The sequence below is a fragment of the Procambarus clarkii genome, chromosome 9 (assembly GCF_040958095.1).
Source record: "Procambarus clarkii isolate CNS0578487 chromosome 9, FALCON_Pclarkii_2.0, whole genome shotgun sequence".
Lineage (NCBI taxonomy): Eukaryota > Metazoa > Arthropoda > Malacostraca > Decapoda > Cambaridae > Procambarus > Procambarus clarkii.
The window spans coordinates 39,651,239-39,662,438 of NC_091158.1; positions in this window are offsets into that span (position 1 = coordinate 39,651,239).

Consider the following 11,200-nt stretch of genomic DNA (forward strand, 5'->3'; position numbering starts at 1 on the left):
ACCATGACAAGGGTACCATGACAAGGGCACCATGACAAGGGCATCATGACAAAGGTACAATGACAAGGGTACCATGACAAGGGCACCATGACATGGGCACCATGACAAAGGTACAATGACAAGGGTACCATATCAAGGGATCGATGACAAGGGTACCATGACAAGGGTACCATGACAAGGGCACCATGACAAAGGTACAATGACAAGGGTACCATGGCAAGGGTACCATGACAAGGGTACCATAACAAGGGCACCATGACAAGTGTCGGAAAATCCGACACCATTTAATAATCATACAGATAATAGCTGTATTGTATAAACAATTTACCCATAGAAAACGTAACTTGTAGTGGAATTACCGTCTAAAGAAAATGGGATATCATCACCACATACCATTATAAATTCACCAGCTATTCTGCTGGGAATTATTCTTAAATACATTAGTCTTTGGACTTTACCATCATAAAAACATCTTATATAAATTAACTTAATTATCAATATTAAAGTAGAGTAAATGTGACCCTTCTATCACTTTCTGACATGTGGACAATGTAAGCCAGGCGTCAGAGTGAGGAAGGAGGGCAGCCATTGTTTATATTGAGACCAGAGGCTCACACGGGAGCAAATTCGGCTCCTGTTAAATTTACTTGGACGTAGTGTTATGGAAACCAAAAGTGTACCATTTTCAACACGCTGTCATCAAATCAAGTTAAGTGTTCTTTCCGAAACCCATTATCTATCATTAGTGGCCATTAATGTCATTATATAGGGTGAGCCGGTTAGAGCACGTGGAAGCCTCAAACTAAAGGTAATTAAGCCAGGTCTTCAATGTTCCATGTACAGTTTTCTCTGATATAGCTTGTCATATATAGGTATCTGGCTTCACAGCTAGCGCACTTTTGACAGGTCAAGACGAGGAAGCAAGATTTTGTGCACCAGTTACTGGGGGATGGAAGCTACCTCAAAGAGGATAATTTGGTGTCTACACCCTAGTTATACCTGGTGGACTAACCTGCTGTACTATAAGATAAGGAACCTCTTCAATGTATGTAGTTAATTCTGTAGTTAGATTGGCTGCATATATATAAACTAATAAACCCCCCCTAATGTGTAGAGGATCGATTTGTGAGATTATGAGATTATTGCAGAAATACAGTCCACTTAACATTATACAAATTGCTATCGAAGTATATAAATTAACGTAAATATAAATTCATATAATTTAAATAAATATAAATCTCACAGGTCGGTTCCCACAACAAGGGTACCATGACAAGGGTACCATGACAAGGGTACCATGACAAGGGCACCATGACAAGGGTACCATGACAAGGGCACCATGACAAAGGTACAATGACAAGGGTACCATGGCAAGGGTACCATGGCAAGGGCACCATAACAAGGGTACCATAACAAAGGTACAATGACAAGGGTACCATGGCAAGGGCACCATGACAAAGGTACATTGACAAGGGTACCATGGCAAGGGTACCATGACATGGGCACCATGACAAGGGTACCATGACAAAGGTACAATGACAAGGGTACCATGGCAAGGGTACCATGACATGGGCACCATGACAAGGGTACCATGACAAGGGCAACATGACAAGGGTACCATGACAAGGGAATCATATCAAGAGTACCATGTCAAGGGTACCATGACAAGGGCACTATGACAAAGGTACAATGACAAGGGTACCATGACAAGCGCACCATGACAAGGGTACCATGACAAGGGTACCATGACAAGGGCACCATGACAAGGGCACCTTGACAAGGGCACCATAACAAGGGTACCATGAATAGACCTTTCACATGTAACTTATCGTGAATATACATTACTTAAATAGAGTCGGGTCAAATATAAGTATTTTTCGGCATGCGTCCAGTGGTTAATGTGGGGCTGTAGAGGGTGTGTGACGGTGGGGCTGTAGAGGGTGTGTGACGGTGGGGCTGTAGAGGGTGTGTGACGGTGGGGCTGTAGAGGGTGTGTGACGGTGGGGCTGTAGAGGGTGTGTGACGGTGGGATGTAGAGGGGGTGTGACGGTGGGGCTGTAGAGGGTGTGTGACGGTGGGGCTGTAGAGGGGGTGTGACGGTGGGGCTGTAGTGGGTGTGTGACGGTGGGGCTGTAGAGGGTGTGTGACGGTGGGGCTGTAGAGGGTGTGTGACGGTGGTGCTGTAGAAGGGGTGTAACAGTGGGGCTGTAGAGGGGGTGTGACGGTGGTGCTGTAGAAGGTGTGTGACGGTGGGGCTGTAGAGGGTGTGTGACGGTGGGGCTGTAGAGGGTGTGTGACGGTGGGGCTGTAGAAGGGGTGTAACAGTGGGGCTGTAGAGGGGGTGTGACGGTGGGGCTGTAGAGGGGTGTGACGGTGGGGTTGTAGAGGGGTGTGACGGTGGGGCTGTAGAGGGTGTGTGACGGTGGGGCAGTAGAGGGGTGTAACGGTGGGGCTGTAGGGGGGTGTGACGGTGGGGCTGTAGAGGGGTGTGACGATGGGGCTGAAGAGGGGGTGTGACGGTAGGGCTGTAGAGGGATGTGACGGTGGGGCTGTAGAGGGGTGTGACGGTGGGGCTGTAGAGAGTGTGTGACGGTGGAGCTGTAGAGGGGTGTGACGGTGGGGCTGTAGACGGGTGTGACGGTGGGGCTGTAGAGAGTGTGTGACGGTGGGGCTGTAGAGGGGTGTGACGGTGGGGCTGTATAGGGATGTGACGGTGGGGTTGTAAAGGGTGTGTGACGGTGGGTCTGTAGAGGGTGTGTGACGGTGGGGCTGTAGAGGGGTGTGACGGTGGGGCTGTAGAGTGGTGTGACGGTGGGGCTGTAGAGAGTGTGTGACGGTGGGGCTTTAGAGGGTGTGTGACGGTGGGGCTGTAGAGGGGGTGTGACGGTGGGGCTGCAGAGGGGGTGTGACGGTGGGGCTGTAGAGGGGGTGTGACGGTGGGGCTGTAGAGGGGTGTGACGGTGGGGGCTGTAGTGGATGTGTGACGGTGGGACTGTAGAGGGGTGTGACGGTGGGTCTGTAGAGGGTGTGTGACGGTATGGCTGTAGATGGTACGTGACGGTGGGGCTGTAGAGGGTGTGTGCCGGTGGGGCTGTAGAGGGGTGTGACGGTGGGGCTGTAGAGGGGTGTGACGGTGGAGCTGTAGAGGGGGTGTGACGGTTTGGCTGTAGAGGGGTGTGACGGTGGGGGCTGTAGTGGATGTGTGACGGTGGGACTGTAGAGGGGTGTGACGGTGGGGCTGTAGAGGGGGTGTGACGGTGGGGCTGTAGAGGGTGTGTGACGGTGGGGCTGTAGAGGGGGTGTGACGGTGGGGCTGTAGAGGGGTGTGACGGTGGGGCTGTAGAGGGTGTGTGACGGTGGGGCTGTATAGGGGGTGTGACGGTGGGGCTGTAGAGGGGTGTGACGGTGGGGCTGTAGAGGGGGTGTGACGGTGGGGGCTGTAGTGGATGTGTGACGGTGGGGCTGTAGAGGGTGTGTGACGGTGGGACTGTAGAGGGGTGGGGCTGTAGAGGGGGTGTGGCGGTGGGGCTGTAGAGAGGGTGTGACGGTGGGGCTGTAGAGGGTGTGTGACGGTGGGGCTGTAGAGGGGGTGTGACGGTGGGGCTGTAGAGGGGTGTGACGGTGGGGCTGTAGAGGGGGTGTGACGGTGGGACTGTAGAGGGGGTGTGACGGTGGGGCTGTAGAGGGGGTGTGACGTTGGGGCTGTAGAGGGGTGTGACGGTGGGGCTGTAGACGGGTGTGACGGTGGGGCTGTAGAGGGGGTGTGACGGTGGGGCTGTAGAGGGGGTGTGACGGTGGGGCTGTAGAGGGGTGTGACGGTGGGGCTGTAGAGGGGGTGTGACGGTGGGACTGTAGAGGGGGTGTGACGGTGGGGCTGTAGAGGGGGTGTGACGTTGGGGCTGTAGAGGGGTGTGACGGTGGGGCTGTAGAGGGGTGTGACGGTGGGGCTGTAGAGGGGGTGTGACGGTGGGGCTGTAGAGGGGTGTGACGGTGGGGCTGTAGAGGGTGTGTGACGGTGGGGCTGTAGAGGGGTGTGACGGTGGGGCTGTAGAGGGGTGTGATGGTGGGGGCTGTAGTGGATGTGTGACGGTGGGACTGTAGAGGGGTGTGACGGTGGGGCTGTAGAGGGGTGTGACGGTGGGGCTGTAGAGGGGTGTGACGGTGGGGCTGTAGAGGGGGTGTGACGGTGGGGCTGATGAGGGGTGTGACGGTGGGGCTGTAGAGGGTGTGTGACTGTGGGGCTGTAGAGGGGTGTGACGGTGGGGCTGTAGAGGGGTGTGATGGTGGGGGCTGTAGTGGATGTGTGACGGTGGGACTGTAGAGGGGTGTGACGGTGGGGCTGTAGAGGGTGTGTGACGGTGGGGCTGTAGAGGGGGTGTGACGGTGGGGCTGTAGAGGGTGTGTGACGGTGGGGCTGTAGAAGGGGTGTAACAGTGGGGCTGTAGAGGGGGTTTGACGGTGGGGCTGTAGAGGGGTGTGACGGTGGGGTTGTAGAGGGGTGTGACGGTGGGGCTGTAGAGGGTGTGTGACGGTGGGGCAGTAGAGGGGTGTGACGGTGGGGCTGTAGGGGGGTGTGACGGTGGGGCTGTAGAGGGGTGTGACGGTGGGGCTGTAGAGGGGTGTGACGGTGGGGCTGAAGAGGGGTGTGACGGTGGGGCTGTAGAGGGGTGTGACGGTGGGGCTGTAGAGGGGTGTGACGGTGGGGGCTGTAGTGGATGTGTGACGGTGGGACTGTAGAGGGGTGTGACGGTGGGGCTGTAGAGGGGGTGTGACGGTGGGGCTGTAGAGGGTGTGTGACGGTGGGGCTGTAGAGGGGGTGTGACGGTGGGGCTGTAGAGGGTGTGTGACGGTGGAGCTGTAGAGGGTATGTGACGGTGGGGCTGTAGAGGGTGTGTGACGGTGGGGCTGTAGAGGGGGTGTGACGGTGGGGCTGTAGAGGGGTGTGACGGTGGGGCTGTAGAGGGGGTGTGAAGGTGGGGGCTGTAGTGGATGTGTGACGGTGGGGCTGTAGTGGATGTGTGACGGTGGGGCTGTAGAGGGTGTGTGACGGTGGGACTGTAGAGGGGTGGGGCTGTAGAGGGGGTGTGACGGTGGGGCTGTAGAGAGGGTGTGACGGTGGGGCTGTAGAGGGTGTGTGACGGTTGGGCTGTAGAAAGGTGTGACGGTGGGGCTGAAGAGGGTGTGACGGTGGGGCTGTAGAGGGGTGTGACGGTGGGGCTGTAGAGGGGGTGTGACGGTGGGGCTGTAGAGGTTGTGTGACGGTGGAGCTGTAGAGGGTATGTGACGGTGGGGCTGTAGAGGGTGTGTGACGTTGGGGCTGTAGAGGGGGTGTGACGGTGGGGTTGTAGAGGGGTGTGACGGTGGGGCTGTAGAGGGGGTGTGACGGTGGGGGCTGTAGTGGATGTGTGACGGTGGGGCTGTAGTGGATGTGTGACGGTGGGGCTGTAGAGGGTGTGTGACGGTGGGACTGTAGAGGGGTGGGGCTGTAGAGGGGGTGTGACGGTGGGGCTGTAGAGGGTGTGTGACGGTGGGGCTGTAGAAGGGGTGTAACAGTGGGGCTGTTGAGGGGGTTTGACGGTGGGGCTGTAGAGGGGTGTGACGGTGGGGTTGTAGAGGGGTGTGACGGTGGGGCTGTAGAGGGTGTGTGACGGTGGGGCAGTAGAGGGGTGTGACGGTGGGGCTGTAGGGGGGTGTGACGGTGGGTTTGTAGAGGGGTGTGACGATGGGGCTGAAGAGGGGGTGTGACGGTAGGGCTGTAGAGGGATGTGACGGTGGGGCTGTAGAGGGGTGTGACGGTGGGGCTGTAGAGAGTGTGTGACGGTGGGGCTGTAGAGGGGTGTGACGGTGGGGCTGTAAAGGGTGTGTGACGGTGGGTCTGTAGAGGGTGTGTGACGGTGGGGCTGTAGAGGGGTGTGACGGTGGGGCTGTAGAGTGGTGTGACGGTGGGGCTGTAGAGAGTGTGTGACGGTGGGGCTGTAGAGGGGTGTGACGGTGGGGCTGTAGAGGGGTGTGACGGTAGGGCTGTAAAGGGTGTGTGACGGTGGGTCTGTAGAGGGTGTGTGACGGTGGGGCTGTAGAGGGGTGTGACGGTGGGCTGTAGAGGGTGTGTGACGGTGGGGCTTTAGAGGGTGTGTGACGGTGGGGCTGAAGAGGGGGTGTGACGGTGGGTCTGTAGAGGGGGTGTGACGGTGGGGCTGTAGAGGGGGTGTGACGGTGGGGCTGTAGAGGGGTGTGACGGTGGGGGCTGTAGTGGATGTGTGACGGTGGGACTGTAGAGGAGTGTGACGGTGGGTCTGTAGAGGGTGTGTGACGGTATGGCTGTAGATGGTATGTGACGGTGGGGCTGTAGAGGGTGTGTGCCGGTAGGGCGTTAGAGGGGTGTGACGGTGGGGCTGTAGAGGGGTGTGACGGTGGAGCTGTAGAGGGGGTGTGACGGTGGGGCTGTAGAGGGGTGTGACGGTGGGGGCTGTAGTGGATGTGTGACGGTGGGACTGTAGAGGGGTGTGACGGTAGGGCTGTAGAGGGGGTGTGACGGTGGGGCTGTCGAGGGTGTGTGACGGTGGGGCTGTAGAGGGGGTGTGACGGTGGGGCTGTAGAGGGTGTGTGACGGTGGAGCTGTAGAGGGTATGTGACGGTGGGGCTGTAGAGGGTGTGTGACGGTGGGGCTGTAGAGGGGGTGTGACGGTGGGGCTGTAGAGGGGTGTGACGGTGGGGCTGTAGAGGGGGTGTGAAGGTGGGGGCTGTAGTGGATGTGTGACGGTGGGGCTGTAGTGGATGTGTGACGGTGGGGCTGTAGAGGGTGTGTGACGGTGGGACTGTAGAGGGGTGGGGCTGTGGAGGGGGTGTGACGGTGGGGCTGTAGAGAGGGTGTGACGGTGGGGCTGTAGAGGGTGTGTGACGGTAGGGCTATAGAAAGGTGTGACGGTGGGGCTGTAGAGGGTGTGTGACGGTGGGGCTGTAGAGGGGTGTGACGGTGGGGCTGTAGAGGGGTGTGACGGTGGGGGCTGTAGTGGATGTGGGACGGTGGGACTGTAGAGGGGTGTGACGGTGGGGCTGTAGAGGGGGTGTGACGGTGGGGCTGTAGAGGGTGTGTGACGGTGGAGCTGTAGAGGGTATGTGACGGTGGGGCTGTAGAGGGTGTGTGACGGTGGGGTTGTAGAGGGGGTGTGACGGTGGGGTTGTAGAGGGGTGTGACGGTGGGTCTGTAGAGGGGGTGTGACGGTGGGGGCTGTAGTGGATGTGTGACAGTGGGGCTGTAGTGGATGTGTGACGGTGGGGCTGTAGAGGGTGTGTGACGGTGGGACTGTAGAGGGGTGGGGCTGTAGAGGGGGTGTGACGGTGGGGCTGTAGAGAGGGTGTGACGGTGGGGCTGTAGAGGCTGTGTGACGGTGGGGCTGTAGAGGGGGTGTGACGGTGGGGCTGTAGAGGGGTGTGACGGTGGGGCTGTAGAGGGGGTGTGACGGTGGGACTGTAGAGGGGGTGTGACGGTGGGGCTGTAGAGGGGGTGTGACGGTGGGGCTGTAGAGGGGTGTGACGGTGGGGGCTGTAGTGGATGTGTGACGGTGGGACTGTAGAGGGGTGTGACGGTGGGTCTGTAGAGGGTGTGTGACGGTATGGCTGTAGAGGGTATGTGACGGTGGGTCTGTCGAGGGTGTGTGCCGGTAGGGCTGTAGAGGATATGTGAAGGTGGGGCTGTAGAGGGGGTGTGACGGTGGGGCTGAAGAGGGTGTGTGACGGTGGGGCTTTAGAGGGTGTGTGACGGTGGGGCTGTAGAGGGGGTGTGACGGTGGGTCTGTAGAGGGGGTGTGATGGTGGGGCTGTAGAGGGGGTGTGACGGTGGGGCTGTAGAGGGGTGTGACGGTGGGGGCTGTAGTGGATGTGTGACGGTGGGACTGTAGAGGGGTGTGACGGTGGGTCTGTAGAGGGTGTGTGACGGGATGGCTGTAGAGGGTATGTGACGGTGGGGCTGTAGAGGGTGTGTGCCGGTGGGGCTGTAGAGGGGTGTGACGGTGGGGCTGTAGAGGAGTGTGACGGTGGGGCTGTAGAGGGGGTGTGACGGTGGGGCTGTAGAGGGGTGTGACGGTGGGGGCTGTAGTGGATGTGTGACGGTGGGACTGTAGAAGGGTGTGACTGTGGGGCTGTAGAGGGGGTGTGACGGTGGGGCTGTAGAGGGGTGTGACGGTGGGGCTGTAGAGGGGGTGTGACAGTGGGACTGTAGAGGGGGTGTGACGGTGGGGCTGTAGAGGGGGTGTGACGGTGGGGCTGTAGAGGGGTGTGACGGTGGGGCTGTAGAGGGGTGTGACGGTGGGGGCTGTAGTGGATGTGTGACGGTGGGACTGTAGAGGGGTGTGACGGTGGGGCTGTAGAGGGGGTGTGACGGTGGGGCTGTAGAGGGTGTGTGACGGTGGAGCTGTAGAGGGTGTGTGACGGTGGGGCTGTAGAGGGGTGTGACGGTGGGGCTGTAGAGGGGTGTGACGGTGGGGGCTGTAGTGGATGTGGGACGGTGGGACTGTAGAGGGGTGTGACGGTGGGGCTGTAGAGGGGGTGTGACGGTGGGGCTGTAGAGGGTGTGTGACGGTGGAGCTGTAGAGGGTATGTGACGGTGGGGCTGTAGAGGGTGTGTGACGGTGGGGCTGTAGAGGGGGTGTAACGGTGGGGTTGTAGAGGGGTGTGACGGTGGGGCTGTAGAGGGGGTGTGACGGTGGGGGCTGTAGTGGATGTGTGACAGTGGGGCTGTAGTGGATGTGTGACGGTGGGGCTGTAGAGGGTGTGTGACGGTGGGACTGTAGAGGGGTGGGGCTGTAGAGGGGGTGTGACGGTGGGGCTGTAGAGAGGGTGTGACGGTGGGGCTGTAGAGGCTGTGTGACGGTGGGGCTGTAGAGGGGGTGTGACGGTGGGGCTGTAGAGGGGTGTGACGGTGGGGCTGTAGAGGGGGTGTGACGGTGGGACTGTAGAGGGGGTGTGACGGTGGGGCTGTAGAGGGGGTGTGACGGTGGGGCTGTAGAGGGGTGTGACGGTGGGGGCTGTAGTGGATGTGTGACGGTGGGACTGTAGAGGGGTGTGACGGTGGGTCTGTAGAGGGTGTGTGACGGTATGGCTGTAGAGGGTATGTGACGGTGGGTCTGTCGAGGGTGTGTGCCGGTAGGTCTGTAGAGGATATGTGAAGGTGGGGCTGTAGAGGGGGTGTGTCGGTGGGGCTGAAGAGGGTGTGTGACGGTGGGGCTTTAGAGGGTGTGTGACGGTGGGGCTGTAGAGGGGGTGTGACGGTGGGTCTGTAGAGGGGGTGTGATGGTGGGGCTGTAGAGGGGGTGTGACGGTGGGGCTGTAGAGGGGTGTGACGGTGGGGGCTGTAGTGGATGTGTGACGGTGGGACTGTAGAGGGGTGTGACGGTGGGTCTGTAGAGGGTGTGTGACGGGATGGCTGTAGAGGGTATGTGACGGTGGGGCTGTAGAGGGTGTGTGCCGGTGGGGCTGTAGAGGGGTGTGACGGTGGGGCTGTAGAGGAGTGTGACGGTGGGGCTGTAGAGGGGGTGTGACGGTGGGGCTGTAGAGGGGTGTGACGGTGGGGGCTGTAGTGGATGTGTGACGGTGGGACTGTAGAGGGGTGTGACTGTGGGGCTGTAGAGGGGGTGTGACGGTGGGGCTGTAGAGGGTGTGTGACGGTGGGGCTGTAGAGGGGGTGTGACGGTGGAGCTGTAGAGGGTGTGTGACGGTGGAGCTGTAGAGGGTATGTGACGGTGGGGCAGTAGAGGGTGTGTGACGGTGGGGCTGTAGAGGGGGTGTGACGGTGGGGCTGTAGAGGGGTGTGACGGTGGGGCTGTAGAGGGGGTGTGACGGTGGGGGCTGTAATGGATTTGTGACGGTGGGGCTGTAGTGGATGTGTGACGGTGGGGCTGTAGAGGGTGTGTGACGGTGGGACTGTGGAGAGGTGGGGCTGTAGAGGGCGTGTGACGGTGGGGCTGTAGAGAGGGTGTGACGGTGGGGCTGTAGAGGGTGTGTGACGGTGGGGCTGTAGAGGGGGTGTGACTGTGGGGCTGTAGAGGGGTGTGACGGTGGGGCTGTAGAGGGGGTGTGACGGTGGGACTGTAGAGGGGGTGTGACGGTGGGGCTGTAGAGGGTGTGTGACGGTGGGGCTGTAGAGGGGTGTGACGGTGGGGCTGTAGAGGGGGTGTGACAGTGGGGCTGTAGAGGGGTGTGATGGTGGGGCTGTAGAGGGTGTGTGACGGTGGGGCTGTAGAGGGGTGTGACGGTGGGGCTGTAGAGGGGTGTGACGGTGGGGGCTGTAGTGGATGTGTGACGGTGGGACTGTAGAGGGGTGTGACGGTGGGGCTGTAGAGGGGGTGTGACGGTGGGTCTGTAGAGGGTGTGTGACGGTGGGGCTGTAGAGGGGGTGTGACGGTGGGGCTGTAGAGGGTGTGTGACGGTGGAGCTGTAGAGGGTATGTGACGGTGGGGCTGTAGAGGGTGTGTGACGGTGGGGCTGTAGAGGGGGTGAGACGGTGGGGCTGTAGAGGAGTGTGACGGTGGGGCTGTAGAGGGGGTGTGACGGTGGGGGCTGTAGTGGATGTGTGACGGTGGGGCTGAAGTGGATGTGTGACGGTGGGGCTGTAGAGGGTGTGTGACGGTGGGACTGTAGAGGGGTGGGTCTGTAGAGGGGGTGTGACGGTGGGGCTGTAGAGAGGGTGTGACGGTGGGGCTGTAGAGGGTGTGTGACGGTGGGGCTGTAGAGGGGGTGTGACGGTGGGGCTGTAGAGGTGTGTGACGGTGGGGCTGTAGAGGGTGTGTGACGGTGGGGCTGTAGAGGGTGTGTGACGGTGGGGCTGTAGAAGGGGTGTAACAGTGGGGCTGTAGAGGGGTGTGACGGAGGGGCTGTAGTGGGGGTGTGACGGTGGGGCTGTAGAGGGGGTGTGACGGTGGGGCTGTAGAGGGTGTGTGACGGTGGGGCAGTAGAGGGGTGTGACGGTGGGGCTGTAGGGGGAGTGTGACGGTGGGGCTGTAGAGGGGTGTGACGATAGAGCTGAAGAGGGGGTGTGACGGTAGGGCTGTAGAGGGATGTGACGGTGGGGCTGTAGAGGGGTGTGACGGTGGGGCTGTAGAGAGTGTGTGACGGTGGAGCTGTAGAGGGGTGTGACGGTGGGGCTGTAGAGGGGTGTGACGGTGGGGCTGTAGAGGGATGTGACGGTGGGGTTGTAAAGGGTGTG